The following is a 14,444-nucleotide window of genomic DNA, read 5'->3' as shown; positions in this document are numbered from 1 at the left end:
CTTTGAGACCCCATGAATCGCAGCACGACAGGCCTCCCTGTCCATCACCAATTCCCGGAGTTCACTCAAACTCACGTTCATCGAGTCGGTGATGCCATCCAGCCATCTCATCGTCTGTCATCCCCTTCTCCTCCTGCCCCCAATCCCCCCCAGCATCAGGGTCTTTTCCAATGAGTCAACACTTTGCATGAGGTGGCCGAAGTATTGGAGTTTTAGCTTCAGCATCAGTCCTTCCAATGAACACCCAGGACTGATCTCCTTCAGAATGGACTGGTTGGATCTCTTCGCAGTCCAAGGGAGTCTCAAGAGTCTTCTCCAACACCACAGTTCAAAAGCATCAATTCTTCGGCTCTCTGCTTTCTTCACAGTCCAACTCTCACATCCATACATGACCACAGGAAAAGCAATAGCCTTGACTAGACGAACCTTTGTTGGCAAAGTAATATCTCTGCTTTTGAATATGCTATCTAGATTGGTCATAACTTTCCTTCCAAGGAGTAAGCATCTTGTAATTTCAGGTAATTAAGCAATTTCAGTAATTCTTAATAGCATGACAGATTTTATTATCTTTTAATAGGTATTAGCTAATGGGACCTAGGGAAGCACAGGAAAATTTCTTTTGCATTAAAGCAGTTCTAGGCAGAGTAGTATTTATTTAGAGTGATATATTGCCAGGGTTGCCACAACAAAATACCACAAACTAGGTGGCTTAAACAACAAATGTATTTTCTGACAGCTCAGGAGGTGGAAAGCCCAAGATCAAGGTCAGCAGGTTTGGTTTTTTGTTTTTGTCTTGAGTCTTCTTTGCCTGACTAGCAGAGGGCCACCTTGCTGTGTTTTCACATGACTTTTCTCTGTGTGTATGCAGGTCTATCCTCATCTCTTCTTAATAAGGAAAGCAGTTACAATGGATTAGGGCCTACCTATGTGACCTCACTTTATTGTAATTACCTCACTACAGATCCTGTCTCCAAGCACAGTCATGTTATGATGTACCAGGGGTTCGGATTTCAACATACGCTTGTTGAGAAGATAAAATTAAGCCCATAACAATTGTCATCTTTTATTTTATGTATAGCAAACTTGATGATAAAGCACACTTCAATTAAGGTAAATCTGTTTTCCTACTGTCTTCCAATGGGAATATACTGCCCTCCCACCCCTCAGTGAAACATATCGATAGCAAGAGTAAGACCTTAAGCTCAAAAGCAGAAACAATTTTGAATTACTCTGTACTCTCCAGATCCTACCCCCGCAATTTTGATTTTATTCTTGCTGCTTTACCAAGTCTTTTATTTATATTGTCTTCAGTCCTTCTTCAAATGATGAGCATACCTTCCAGATACAGAGTTGCTCCATTTCATGTGGAAGATTCTATAACTTGGCTTCCCTTTCCCCTTTTGTCCGAGATCTCAATGAACTGTTTTAAAAAAAACACCTAATTTTATGGAAGTAGAGTTGATTTACAATACTGTACTCTGCTCTGTAGCAGTGTGATTCAGATATATAGATAGGTATTCTTATCCATATGGTTTATTATAGAATATTGGATATAGTTCCCTGTGTTGTACAGTAGGACCTTGTTTATTCTATATATAATAGTTGCGTTTGCTAACCCCAACCCATCCTTCCCCCTTCCCCCTCTCCTTAACAACCACAAGTCAGTTCTCTATGTCTGCGAGTCTGTTTCCGTTTTGGTAGGTAAGTTTTCAATGAACTCTTCTACCACCTCACTTATCCCCGTCTTTTTTTTATTTCTCTTTCACCTTCCTTTTTATTTTTGGTGTTACTGTGTGCAAAGGCCTAGACATACAGAGTAAGAAGAAATACATGTTCTTTTCGTGAAGTTTACTGTCCAGTGTGGGAAGATGACCTTTAAAAAAAATGCACTGACTTTAGATGGTAACTGAGAGTTGTGATTTGATGTGAAAGCAAGGGGGTAGCTACTATAAGAGAATGTGTGTTTTAAATTTAAATAGAGCTTGGAGAAGGCCTAATGAAGTGGTATTTGAGGTGAAACCTCCCCATTGAGAAGAAGAGTTACTTTCCTGCAGATGGATATTTGGGTTGTTTTTCTTCCTATTTATTTTGCTGTTAAAAACATTGATGCTTTGAACATTCTTACACACATTTCTTGATGGATATTTCCAAGAATTTTAAGGTTAAATCTAGGAGTGTTAATTGTATGTTATTCTGTATGTGAATGTTTAGTTTTCAGGATGGTGCCGAATCATTTTCCAGAATATTTATACCAATTTACATCCATGAAGGAAACAAAAGAAATTCCATTTAATAGGCTCCCCTGGTGGCTCAGTGGTGAATCCGCCTGCCAGTGCAGGAGACATGGGTTCAATCCCTGATCTGGAAAGATCCCACGTGGCGAGGAGCAGCTAAGCCCATGTGCCGCAGTTGAGCCTGTCTGTGCTCTGAAGCCTGGGAGCATCAACTACTGAGCCCGTGTGCCCAGAGCCCGTGCTCTGCAATGAGAGAAGCCACCGCAGCCTTTTTGTCCGGCATCGTAGTGAGGCGGCAGTTGTTGCAGCTGCTCTCCGGGCTTCGCTGTGCCGCCCAAGGGTGACAAGAAGAAGAAAGATGCCAGAAAGTCGACCAAGAAAGACAAAGATCCAGTGAACAAATCTGGGGCCAAAAAGAAGTGGTCCAAAGGCAAAGTTCAGGACAAGCTCAATACTAGTCTTGTTTGACAAGCAACATGACAGACTCTGTAAAGAAGTTCCCAACTCTAAACTTATAACTCCAGCTGTTGTCTCTGAGAGTCTGAAGATTCGTGGTTCCCTGGCCAGGGCAGCCCTTCAGGAACTCCTTAGTAAAGGACTTATTAAACTGGTTTCAAAACACAGAGCTCAAGTGATTTACATCAGACACACCAAGGGTGGAAATGTCCCAGCTGCTGGTGAAGATGCATGAACAGGTCCCACCAACTGTAGATTTTGAAAAATAAAACTTTATTAAATAAAAAAACAAAAACAAGAGAAGCTACTGCAATGAGAAGCCTGCAACTAAAGAGTAGCCCCACTGCTCACCAAAATGAGAGAAAAGCCTGTGCAGCAATGAAGATCCAATACAACTAAAAAAAAAAAAAAAAAAAAGACTCAGAGCCAGGGTTCATTAAAAAAAAAATGGAGAAATTCTATTTGAGAATCTCCCAAACTTCCCATAAGAATCTTCATTCTTGTCAGTACTTCACAAATTTAATTTTTACCAATCTAAATATGTATTTTTACCAATTTTTCATTGCAATTTTAATTTTATTTTCCTGATTATTATCTGTTTTTTTATTTTACTTTTTAAAATAAATTTAAAAATACATTGTGGGTAGCAGATTTTTGTGAGTGATATATTGCAAATATTTTTTCATTTTGTGGCTCTCATTTCACCTTCCTCATAGTTTCTTTTAATAAAGTTTTTTTAAGATGGTCGAATTTGTCATTTTATGGTTAACACTTTTTGTGTCTTGTTTAATAGCTCTCTCCTAACCCTGAGGTCACAGATAATTCTCTATTTTCTTTGAAATGTTTCTAAAATATGTACTCATATCTAATTATTTTATCTATCACTGATTCCTTTTTTCCTTGTGGATACTTAGCACTCTTTATTGAAAAGTCCATTCTTTCTCCAGTGACCTAAATGGCATCTCTGTCTTATCAAATTTCCAAGTGTGCATGGATCTGCTTCTGGGCTCTCCATTCTGTTTTATTGGTGGTTTTGTATCAGTGCAGTGTACCATGTTCATTTCTGTGGCTTTATGGTAAGTCATGCTATTACATTTTAGAAGCAACCAGTAAAAGTTCTGTAAACCTATTTGAGATCTTAATTGGAAATTCATTTAATCTTTAGGTCATTTTTAAAGAAATTGACATCTTTACAATATTGAATCTTGCTATCAATGAACATGATATTGCTCCACTTACATTTCAATGAAGTTTATAATTTTTTACATGCCACTCATGAATATCTTTTAAAAAGATTTATTTTGTAGGTTATAAGGAGCTCATGATCTGAGCCACAGTCAGCTCCAGGTACTCTTGGAAAAGACCCTGATGCTGGTAAAGATTGAAGGTAAAAGGAGAAGGGCAGCAGAGGTTGAGATGGTCAGATAGCATCACTGACTCAATAGACATGAATCTGACCAAACTCTGGGAGGACAGGGGAGTCTGATGTGCTGCAGTCCGTGGGGAAGCAAAGAGTCGGACACTGTTTAGTGACTGAACAATTCCTAGGTAACTAATGATTTTTATTATTTATTTAAGTGGTCTATTTTTGGCTGTGCTGGGTCTTCGTTGTGCTGGCTTTTCTCTACTTGTGGTGAACAGGGGCTGCTCTGTTGCAGTGTGGGGGCTTCTCACTGTAGTGGCTTCTCTTGTGGGGCCTGGGCTCTGGGATACATGGGTTCAGTAGTTGCAGTTTCTGGGCTCTAGAGCACAGGCTCAATAGTTGTGGCGCACAGGCTTAGTTGCTCCAAGGCATGTGGGATTCTCCTGGACCAGGGATCAAACCCATGTCTCCTGCATTGGCAGGTGATTCTTCACCACTGAGCCACCAGGGAAGCCCCTAAATTGTCTCTTTAAAAAAATTGCTTTCTAACTTTGTTATATAGATAGGCGACTGCTTTTTAACTTTTTCTCTCTCTCTCTTTTTTTTTTTTTTTTTTGCCATACCATGTGGCTTGCAGGATCTTAGTTCCCTACCAAGGATTGAACCCTGGGCCATGGCAGTTAAAGTGCCAAGTCCAAACCATGAGACTGCCAGGGAATTCCCGACTTTTTTTTTTTTCTTAACTTTAATTTTTATACAATTGTAGATTCATAGGAAGGTGTAAAAATAGTACGGAGAGTTCCATGTACTCTACCCAGTTTCCCAATGGTTCTGTCTTATGTGGATATAGTACAGTATCAAAGCCAAGAAATGGACATTGGTGCAACATATATGTATAGTTCTGTGTCATTTTGTCAAGTGTGTGGATTCCTGTAACCATCAATGCTATCAAGAAACATCTATTCCATTACCACAAAGCTCTCCCTCATGCTGCCCATTTATGGCTCTATCTACCTGGCATTCAAGTATTATTTTTAGACCCTGGTAGTTAATAATCTATTCTCCATATCTGTAATTTTATCATTTTGAGGAATTTATCTAAATGGACTCATACAATACATAGTCTTCTGAGAATTTTTTTTTTCACTCGGTATAAATGCCCTGAGATCCATCCAAATCACTGCATGTGTCAGTAGGTCATTCCTTTTTTATTTCATTTTCTGGATGTATTCAGTTTGTTTAGTCATTCAGCTATTGAAGGAGCAATTGCTTTTTAAATATAAAAGCAAATGCCCACTTTAATCATAATTCTGAATTGCTTTTTTTGTGTTAATATCTATGGTTTTATAAAGCATAGTAAACTAAGCTAGGTATTATTATTTTGCATTTTGGCCACGGCACATGGCACATGGCCATGTTCTCTGACCAGGGATCAAACTCGCCCCCTGTGGTGGAAATGTGGAGTCTTAACCACTGGACTGCCAGGGAAGTCCCAGTATTATTAATTTTTATTGGTTAATAAGATTTGCTATGCTATGCTAAGTCACCAGTCGTGTCTGACTCTCTGCGACCCCATAGACGGCAGCCCACCAGGCTCCCCTGTCCCTGGGATTCTCCAGGCAAGAACACCAGAGTGGGTTGCCATTTCCTTCTCCAATAAGATTTGAGACATATATAAATGATATCTCTATGATATACATTATAGTTATAACTAGACAATTAAAATTCACACACTTATATGAAATATTTGTAACTCTATTTATTTCTTTATTTTGACCACCCTGTGGGGCTTTTGTGATCTTAGTTTCCCAACCACGGATAGAACCCGGGCCCTTGGCAGTGAGAGCAGAGTCCTAGCCACTGGGCCACCAAGGAATTCCTCTATTTAGTCATAATAAATTTAGATCTACCTGAAAAAGATACTACCTACCATAGGGCTAAGTACCTGAAAAGCACTTCCAGGGTCATTGATTTAATATAAAGTGATTATTTAAACAGACACATGCACACATAGCTTTCCTCCATGTCTTTTTTTTTTTTTTTTAGTATTTATTTATTTGGCTGTGCCAGCTCTTAGTTGTAGCATTCTGGATCTTTTTCAGTTGTGGCGTGTGGGATCTAGTTCCCTGACCAGGGATTGAACCCTGGCCCCCTCCAATGAGAGCATGGAGTCTTAGCCACTAGACCATTAGGGAAGTCACTTGTTGACTTGTTTTAGAATTTTATTTAATTCATCTGTAGACATACAGACCTTCTGGTCCCACTCCAGACCATCTAAGTCAGGAACTTGGAGGGGGCGGGTGGTACCCAGCCATCTTTTTACAAAAGCCTTCCAGGTGATTCTGATGTACTCTGAAGTTTGAGAACCACTATGATAGATTTTTTTTTTTTAAGTCAAGGAAAAAAACAAGCCAGAGAACATTTGAACATATACCCTATTAGGTTTTATACTTGCTACTGTCTTTCTTCTGCTTTTGGTCTCTACTTTTGGTCAGGTGGGGTGTGTCGCTGTTACTTCTAGGGCCAAAATAACCTCAGCCCAAACACTCGTGGTGTCAAATCTTGGCTTTTGACTTAGCAGCAGCAGCCATGGCCTGGTTGTTTTTTCCTCTTGATCCTGTTTCTCAGACAGAGCTGAGGGCTAGCTGTATCACAGGCTTTGAGAGTGGTTTTGAAAGTTGAAAATCTGCAGTGTTGATCTAGCTAGAATGGGACTGTGAAGATCCTTGGTGAGTCCTTACAGATGGTTCATCTGCTCAGGCCAGGGTTGGCGGTGGGGATGGTGCAGTGTGTGTTTGTGGTGGGTGAGGGTCGGGGGATTGTAATGATCACAGATCCAAGGACTGAAAAGGACATTTTAAAGGCCTGAGCTGTGTGGCTTGGACTCTAGGATCAGGTTTTTTCACAGTTTTATCTGTCAATCCTCTTTTTTTAAGTCCTGCTTTTGGGGATTATGTCTAGAAAATGTTCTCCCTTTCTCCCCATTTATGCTACTTTTATCTGCTTTTCTTTGTTTTTCAAATACCTCATTGGTCCACTTGCAATTTATTCTGGCTTTAAATTGTTATTTAATGTGTCCATTTGGAGGACACTAACATTTCATTTTATCATGTTTCCCATGTACTGCATCTCTTTGTTATTAAAATCTCTTGGTCTTTGTAAATTAGTAAAAAAGTTTACTACCAGGTATTTTTGTTTGTTTTTTGCCATTGAAATTGGATCTTTTGTCCATTATATATTCTCACAGATAGCAGCTGGAGGAAAGCCACTGATGTAAGCAACTGTTGTATTTTATAACTCGCTACCGTGATGAACCTCAAGTTGTCACGGTTTTTCAGTCACGGTTTTTGGGTTGTCCTCCTGTTACCTGTAGGCAGCCCTTCTGCACTGGTGTCCAGGATACTGTGAATGTGTTCTTTCTGTTGTCTTTTTTGCTTATTTTCCTCTAGAACTCTTCATTCTCCAAGTTTCAGTCCTTCAACCATTCAGTGCATAGTCTCTTCCTCGGATGAGTGTTCATCCACTTTTTAAAGTTTGCCTCAATGTTAATGGTTCCCAGTGTATTCTGAGCCTTGACTCTAATTCTAAATGTCTGGAAATACCCTGGACTGTCCTAGGACCTTGAGAAATGTGCTTTTCTAAAGCTGAATAGGGACTTCCCTGGAGGTCCAACGGTTAAGGCTCTGAGCTTCCACTGCAGGGGGCACAGGTTCCATCCTTAGTCAGGAGACTAAGATGCCACATACTGCACAGGACAAAAAAAGAAAAAAAATCAAAACGAAAAAAGCTCAGCAAAATAGTCTAGGATTCCTTTATTCTGGTTGTGATATCCACTTCCTGTGTAGTTTTAAGATTTAAAATTTTTCTTTGTTTTCCACTTCCACTTAGTTAACAAATCTTTTTTTTTTTTTTTTAATCTTCCTTTCAAATGTCCCACATTTATCTATCATTTCCTTCTAGTCACGCTGAGTCCAGGTCATTTCTATCCCTTTTGAACCATTACTACCACTTGCCAACCGGTTTTCTTGTTCCCCGTCTCTTCGTTTGTTGGTTCATCAACATTAACTGAGCTCCTGTCTGCCTGGGATTGTGTCAGGTGCTAGGACTTTACGAACAAGGACCTACTGTCAACGCGTTGAGATGAACAGGGAAAACAGGTAACCAAGCAATCACGGTATTGTGTGGTGTGTGCCATGGCACAGATGTGACACCAGGTGCCACCAGAGTATGGAAAAGGAAGGACTTGGGACAGCTCTGGAGAGGAGGTAAGGCTTGAGCTGGGTCTCACAGAATTGGTATGAATTGGCCAGGAATTTAGCCGTCTGGGGTTGCTAACTCTGTTAGATCAAACACTTATTTGGGAAAGTTGTTTTCTCGAAATGCTTGCCATATATCCTATTTTTTTGGTATGAGACTTTAAGGTTCTGTAAGGGCTATTTTCACAGTTCAGTCATTTTAATTCAGCATGGAATCAAATTTCAAGCTAACAAATGGCTAGATTTACTAAGAAACTAAACTCCAGGTTTGTGCACGTGTGCTCATCTTCAGTCATATCTGATTCTTGTGACGCCATGGACTGTACCCTGCCAGGCTCCTCTGTCCATGGGATTCTCCAGGCAGGAACACTGAAGTGGGTTGCCATGCCCTCCTCCAGGAGATCTTCCTGACCCAGGGTTCAAACCTGCATCTCCGGCATTGCAGGCAGTTTCTTTACTCACTGAGTCACCTGGAAAGCCCAAACTTCAAGTATAAATCTGTTAATCTTTCCCCCAGAGGATGAGATGGTTAGATAACATCACTGACTCAATGGCCATGAGTTTAAGCAAACTCTGGGAGTTGGTGAAGGACAGGGAAGCCTGATGTGCTGCAGTCCATGGAGTCGCAAAGAGTTGGGCACGACTTAGTGACTGAACAACCCCTTACCATAGTTGTATAGTCATATCCCCAATAGTGTCTAGATTGTTATGATCAGATTCTGGAAATCAACAAGTCTCTGATAGATTATGATGCCCTCTTAGCCCATCCACAGACCAGTAATCTGACAAACAGGTTTATTAACCCATTACAATAAGGGAGGCTATACACTAGAGGACCAGATAAAGTATAGAGTTAATACAGGATTTGAGGGAAGCGTGGAGATAAAATGTGAATGAAACAGTATTTTGACAGGCTGATAGCAAAACAGGGCTCCCATGGTCAGTGTCAGGTTTAAACTGTTAGAGTGAGTTCAGGAGTGATGTTTCCTTGGAAACTAAAAGTTTAGTTGTGGAATACTACATCCACAACTCCTTTCCTGAGGCTTTACACCGGGGTTGTAAATAAAGGCTGCTTCTCTGTGTCAGAGTGACTTGGATGTTCAGTCAGTAATGGAATATTTCATTTTTATGGGTTTAATTTCAAATAGGAAAGTTTCTTCTGATTAATAATTTTAGAGAACAAAAGCTTCCAGTGAGTAAGAAAGCAGGAGTCATACAAAGATGGGGGTTATTTGATACTCTACAACTGTAATGTATCATGGGGAGAGATGCTTCTGTTATTCTGCAGCTGCCTTTTACTGTGTCTGTTAGCCTAGCCTGGGTAATGGCAAGACAGGTTTCAAATGTTCTCGGTCCTACCAAATTTTGACTTTTTCAGTCCTCATATTATAATAAAGCAGGATCTGTAGACAAAAGGCAGAAAGGGGTCTGATGAAGAGGGGCACTCCTCTGTGAAGCCAGTGGTTGGTGGGCCTCCTTGCTCCTGGCATCAGCTGCGTACCTCTATAATAGAATGGTATATAATCATCTTTATGAATCTGGGCTGTGAGCATCTTGAGTGTCGGGCGTTTCAAAGATTCCCTTTGTCCTCCCAGTTCTGGCCCACGATGCTGAGTGAATTCACACGTGAGTCATCAGGGTTGCTCACCCCTAAGTTTTTACTGCTCTGCCACTCTGCCACATCCAAGGTGGAGGTAGCAAGCACTACCTGTCACCTGAGCAGTGTGTCCCTAGAGTTCCTAGGACTGGAAAAGTGCTCTTGGCTCTTGGTGTGGTTGGTTAGTGAAGAATGGCAGGGAAGTCATTTGCATATATGTTAAAATCAGCTGACTTCCACAGAGCCACAAGTCTTGTTCTGAGCCTCTTGCAGACTCTCTGGCCCCACCTTTACAAACAAGGCATGTAAAAAACACCTTCTTTAGGTGTGGTACCAAAGTTCCCTCCAGGCACAGGCTGTTGAGTTGATGCTTTTCTGGAAGATCCTTATATATAAAAAAAATGCCAACAGGTACGCAACAGTCATGGATTCTTCAAATCACAGAGTTTAAAGGGAGCAGTCTCATATTAAAATGAACTCTTAGCTTCCTAAACTAACTTCATTGGTATGTAATCCATCTGTGTTGTCATAGGAGTAGCTAATATGAGTCTCCTTAAAGGCTTTCAAGTTAAATCACTTTCTCTTGGGTTTTCAATTGCCTGGTTCTAGACCTGGGATTCCTGTGCACACATGGAAATGGCAGCTTGTACAAGGTCTAGGTACCCGGGTCACAGTGATTTCCTCTCTCTCTTTATTGTGGTAAGCTGCTTTCTAAAGTAACTTCTGCTTCTGGTTGAGGATTATTTTGTTGAATCAAATATAGCAGTCCCTGCTTATTAACTGTCTGTATCCACAATGTAATCATGATATACCAGTTGCCAAGGTAGTTTTCCACTATATAAAAATATGATAAATAATTCATAGGGAGAATCACTGACAAAATAAAACTTGTGCCTTCAGTAACTTTTATCTGGGGATCTCAAGAGAGCTCTTCACAGATGGTCCAGCCTAGTATAGAAGTGCCTCTTGCCAGTGTGCCTTGAATAAAAGAATGAACTTAATCTTTAGGTAACGCATAAAGCTTTTGCTCTTTATCACAGCAGATGTTAGAATTTTTTAATTTTAAGAATAAAATAGTGTTCAAATGCAACAAAAACCATGTTCCCTGCCTCCAGCCATGCTGCTACTACCCAAAGACATCTCTTTCTAATGTAACTGTTTTTTTCCTGCTATTCACTTCTATCTACATAATATGCTTATACCATGGATTCTTGACTAATCAACCTTAGATCATGTTGTTTACTTTCTCTCTGGCCAGCAAGGACCTAGAACTCTCATACCCTGCCACCTCTCAGTATGAACGTGGTGCAGGCTTTCTTTTTAATGTCAGTATTAAATGATTACATTAGTATGGCTGAAGTAAGCAGTGTAAGATGGTTATAGTTCTTCTACATTGTATTTTTCCTGAAGTTATATTTTGCCTTTACTTCCTCTTTCCTGCAGGGTTGGGAGAAAGGGAAAGTCACTTGGCTTTTCAGGGTGGTGATGAGACCTGGTGCCAAACAGCTTCTTAAGCAGCCTTTTAACCATTTCTCCTGTCTTCAGCCTCTCATCTCACTCCCTCTGCCCTCCACCCCAAATTCTCAACTTTGGCTTTTCCTATGTACAGGATATGGGACTTCCCTGGTGGCTAAACAGTAAGGAATCTGGCTGCAACGTGAGAGACCTGGGTTTGATCCCTGGACTGGGAAGATCCCCTGGAGAAGGGTACGGTTACCCATTCTAGTATTCCTGCCTGGAAAATTCCATGGACAGAGGAGCCTGGTGAGCTGTAATCCATGGGGTCACAAAGAGTCGGACACGACTGAGCAAAACACCTTCTTACACTTTCTTTCATTTTTATATATAGCATATATCATCATATTGAAACAACTGCAAGATTTTAAACAGATAATATAGGTGTGTATGTGCATTCTTAGTCACTCAGCCGTGTCTGACTTTGTGACCCATGCATTGTAACCCACCAGGCTCCTCTGTCCATGGATTTTCCAGGCAAGAATACTGGAGTGGGTTGCCATTTCCCCCTGGGGGAATCTTCCTGACCCAAGGATCAAGCCGTATCTCCTGCATTGTTAGGCAGATTCTTTGCCACTGAGCTTCCTGGGGATATAGGAGTGATTGCTATATCTTATACTGCTATATCCTAGTTCAGAATGTCATCTACTACCTGAACTGCATTTCACAATTATATCCTATTTAATCCTAGCATCTTGCTGAGTGTTAATAAATATTCTATAGCCACCAACACATCTATCACAACAGAGATGCTTTGGTCAAGTGAGTTTGGGATACATTGGGTTATGCAAAGTTAGATTTTTACTGCAGGACTTCTAAGAACAGCTACTATGCATTATAACTCCCCAAGAAGACTGTCCTCCCCCACCTTTCTTTTGAGAATACCAGTGTTCCTTGGAGCATATTGAGCAACCCTGAACTGGGTCATTCAATAACCGCCTAAGGGGTTTTCCCTGTCCCCAGTCTCTTTTATCCTAAAACTGTGATTTATATTTTTGCCACACTTTTCTTTCTAACTCACAAAGCCCATCTTGGCATTTCAGTTCTCAGAAAGCTTTCCTATTTTCATGAAAAAATACAGTCCATCCTCAAGATCCTCCATGTTTTGGCCGTAACAGATCCTCCTACCCACTGTTCCACCATTTCCTCATGCTCCTGCACATTTCAGCCAACTTGATCATGAGTTTTACCTCAGGCCTACAGAGTAACTGGAAAGTCCAGTTCCTGCTCTTCTTTCACGCTGAATGTTCTACCCTTACTTCTCATCATGTCCCACGAATGCCTCCCTGATCCACTTCCTTCCCCAGGCACTACTCACGTTGGAACATAAGTCATTCCCTCCCCCTGTGCTCTGCCGTTTTGTCAGTGATTCTGTTAGACTTCGTACGTTCAGCCTTGCAGCTGTTGTCTCACTGGTGGAATCTAAGACCCCTCAGGGCAAGACAATATCTTTTTTATTTCATAATTCTAGCATGTGTACTGATTTAGGTAAATATTCAATCATAGCTTATTAAAGATTAGAAACAGAAGCACTCTTTGGAGATCCAACCTGAAACAATAAGAGGTAACATTATTGAGGAGTTGATTCTTCAATTTCTAGGTTATCTGGCATGTTATTAATTTACTCTCATCTAGATGGCTTTTCAGTGGTTTCATCTCTTCCAGATCAGGGTAAAAGGAAACTGACAGTGAAATTACTCTAAACTTGTCTGCTATTTAGTAATTTAAAGAATAAGTATACTGCGGGCAGGAATCCCTCAGAAGAAATGGAGTGGCCATCATGGTCAACAAGAGAGTCCAAAATGCAGTACTTGGATGCAATCTCAAAAACGACAGAATGATCTCTGTTCATTTCCAAGGCAAACCATTCAATATCACAGTAATCCAAGTCTATGCCCCAACCAGTAATGCTGAAGAAGCTGAAGTTGAACGGTTCTATGAAGACCTACAAGACCTTTTAGAACTAACACCCAAAAAAGATGTCCTTTTCATTATAGGGGACTGGAATGCAAAAGTAGGAAGTCAAGAAACACCTGGAGTAACAGGCAAATTTGGACTTGGAATACGGAATGAAGCAGGGCAAAGACTAATAGAGTTTTGCCAAGAAAATGCACTGGTCATAACAAACACCCTCTTCCAACAACACAAGAGAAGACTCTATACATGGACATCACCAGATGGTCAACACCGAAATCAGATTGATTATATTCTCTGCAGCCAAAGATGGAGAAGCTCTATACATTCAGCAAAAACAAGACCAGGGCCTTTTTGTGAAGATGGCGCCAAAGGCGAAGAAGGAAGCCCCTGCTCCTCCTAAAGCTGAAGCCAAAGCAAAGGCTTTGAAGGCCAAGAAAGCAGTGTTGAAAGGTGTCCACAGCCACAAAAAAAAGAAGATCCGGACGTCGCCCACCTTCCGGTGGCCCAAAACACTGCGGCTCAGGAAGCAGCCCAAATATCCTTGGAAGAGCGCCCCTAGGAGAAACAAACTTGACCACTATGCCATCATCAAATTCCCCCTCACCACTGAGTGAGCCATGAAGAAGACAACAACACACTGGTATTCATTGTGGATGTCAAGGCCAACAAGCACCAAATTAAACAGGCTGTGAAGAAGCTCTATGACATTGACGTGGCTAAGGTCAATACTCTGATCAGGCCTGATGGAGAGAAGAAGGCATATGTTTGACTGGCTCCTGACTATGATGCTTTGGATGTTGCCAACAAAATTGGCATCATCTAAACTGAGTCCAGCTGGCTAATTCCAAATATAAAAGTTTTCACTATAATACAAAAAAACAAAAAACAAAAAAAACAAGACCAGGAGCTGACTGTGGCTCAGACCATGAACTCCTTATTGCCAAATTCAGACTTAAACTGAAGAAAGTAGGGAAAACCACTAGACCATTCAGGTATGACCTAAATCAAATCCCTTATGATTATACAGTGGAAGTGAGAAATAGATTTAAGGGCCTAGATCTGATAGATAGAGTGCCTGATGAACTATGGAATGAGGTTCGTGACAT

General features: G+C 40.8%; 2 pseudogenes; both read left to right on the top strand.

Annotated features, from left to right (window-relative positions):
- Positions 1–1,868: 1,868 nt before the first annotated feature.
- LOC113879597 lies at positions 1,869–3,435 on the top strand (annotated as a pseudogene).
- A 10,243-nt stretch (positions 3,436–13,678) lies between these two features.
- Positions 13,679–14,207, top strand: LOC113880001 (annotated as a pseudogene).
- Positions 14,208–14,444: the final 237 nt, after the last annotated feature.

The sequence above is a fragment of the Bos indicus x Bos taurus genome, chromosome 21, assembly GCF_003369695.1.
Source record: "Bos indicus x Bos taurus breed Angus x Brahman F1 hybrid chromosome 21, Bos_hybrid_MaternalHap_v2.0, whole genome shotgun sequence".
NCBI lineage: Eukaryota > Metazoa > Chordata > Mammalia > Artiodactyla > Bovidae > Bos > Bos indicus x Bos taurus.
The sequence above is the reverse complement of the archived record's forward strand: the minus strand, read 5'-3'. Positions and strand labels throughout refer to the sequence as shown.